Here is a 2424-nt window from a genome sequence, read left to right on the forward strand (position 1 = left end):
GTTTTAGCTGCTGATATGGAGTTTCTTCATTGTCTCTTCCCACAGATAAAGTCAATTTGATTTCTGGGGAAGCCATCTAGAGAAGTCTGCATGCATAGTAGCCTTTGGTGTTGTTGATAAAAGGTATTTGTGATTAAAGAGTCAAGAGTCTTGCAAAATCCTATCATGTGATCTCTACCTTCCTTGCTATCATCAAGGCCAACCATGTTTTCCAACTACTTCTTCCTCTTTTACATTCCAATCACCAGTAATTATCAGTGCATTTTGATTGCATATTAGATCAATTTCAGATTGAGGATGTTGGACAAATTACATTTCCTCATCACTAGCATTCATGGCTGGTGCATACATATGAATAACAGTTTTGTTGATGGGATTTCCCTGTATGTGGATTGATATTATCCTATCAATGACAGCTCTGTACTTCAAGATAGATCTTGAAATGTCCCTTTTGACTGTGAATGTGACACCAGCCCTCTGGAACTGGCTGTTCCCAGCATCTTAAACTATATGATTACCTGATTTAAAATAGCCAAGACCAGTGTATTTCAGTTCATTAATGCCTAGAATATTGATCTTGATGCATTCCACTTCTTTTTGACAACTTCCTAGGTTTATAATTCACACATTCCAAGTTCCAATTATTAATTGATGTTTGCAGCCATTTCTTCTCATCTTGACTCAAAAGCCATCAGCAAATGAAGGTCTCAAAGGCTTACCCTGAGGGTTGTACTCCATCTAAATCATTATGGTCAATGCCACTATGAGAAGTCAGCTCTCCCTCAGTCATATTTTGAGTCCCTTCAGATCTGAGGGGCTTATCATCTGGCACTATCTCTGATAATGTTCTTCTGCTACCCATAAGGTTTTCAATGGCTCCTTCTTCAGAAGTGGACAGTCTATTTCTTCTTTGTTGGCCATCCTTGGTCTGGAAGCTCTGCTGAAAAGCGTTCACTTGGGGTCACACTGACGCTATTTGAAATATCAGTGGCAAAGCTTCCAGAATTACAGCAACACCAAAGCCATCACAGTATGACAAACTCACAGATAAATGATGGAGTGGAAGAGTAGGTGTGATTTATCATCAAGGAATCCTATATCTGTTCTTGTCTAATGTATAATGACTACAATATTATATAAAAAGAGAAATAACAGAGGCAACTAAAGAGCTACTGCAAATATACACCTTTAGAACTACCAAGGGTTCAAATGTTTATGTGCTACACTTGTGCCACTCCACTCATTAATGCAAAAGGGGCATAGGGAAAAAGCTACTGTATACAAACATTCTGGGATGAGGTCCAGGTAGTATGGCAAGGTCCAGACCAAATCCAGGGATACATATGGTAGCCAACTAAAAAGGAGCGCGGAAAAAGAAAGGACATGGGTTAGCGGGAAACAGGACACTCACTGACCCAAGGGGAGGGTATTATTTATATCTCCACAGGGAAGGAGGGAGCAGACTTTAACCCGGTGCTCCAAGATGTGAATACAACATACCGGCATGAAGCAGAGAACCAGTAGAGAAGTCTGAGGGTTTGTTAATGGCTCCTAATGGCTCCAATCCCATTTACATGGATAACTTCCCCTCTCCATCAGAAGAATTTACTTCAGAGGACAGCACTGAAGCTACAGCTCAGGAAGAGGGATATGTCTGATCAGAGAACATAGGAGCAAATGAAAGGGGAGGAAGAGAGAGTGGAGCACATCCTGCCCCACCAAGTTTTGAGGACGATATCCCTGCTCAGAGCAGCCAATACACAGAAAGGACCATATGGTTAGCCCCACTATGAGACACGACATCCCTCACTGACCCATAGCCCTACAGGGGACAACACTGGAGACACAGTGTGGAAATTGCACCCTATCTGATCTCACCACACCAAGGCAAAACACTACGGGCGTGCGACAGAACAGCAAGGGGAGCAGAGCAAGGAAGTCCCAAGGGAATACCCAAACTAGACATTGGGACCAGGGTGTGGCACCCATCAGACTCTACCAGAAAACACTCCTAAAAGTCAACAAACAGACCTTGAACTATTTACTAGCTTTTCTTTTTAATCATTGGTTTGTTGATGTTGTTTTGTTTTCGTTTGTTGCTCTGTTTTGCTCTGTCTTGTTTTTGTGCATAGTATTATCTCTGCAGGTCTATCTAGATAAGATAGGTTGGATTAATAATGTGGAGGAGAAAACAATGGGACTGATGATTTGGGGAGGACATGGGAGAAAGGGATGTGGGGAAAAGGAAGTGGTGCTAACAAACCCAGGGACAAGGGAACAATAAGTGATCCCAAATAGGTGGCAAGGAGGGTATTATAGGCCTGGTAGGGCTTGATCAAGAGCAATGTAGCCGAGAGAAATTACTGCAACCCAAATGAAGGCTAAGCATGATAGTGGGACAAGAGGAAAGTAAAAGGAAACAGA

This window comes from Echinops telfairi, unplaced genomic scaffold (genome assembly GCF_000313985.2).
Source record: "Echinops telfairi isolate 266 unplaced genomic scaffold, ASM31398v2 ScPeMD7_7409;HRSCAF=8447, whole genome shotgun sequence".
Taxonomy (NCBI): Eukaryota; Metazoa; Chordata; class Mammalia; order Afrosoricida; family Tenrecidae; genus Echinops; species Echinops telfairi.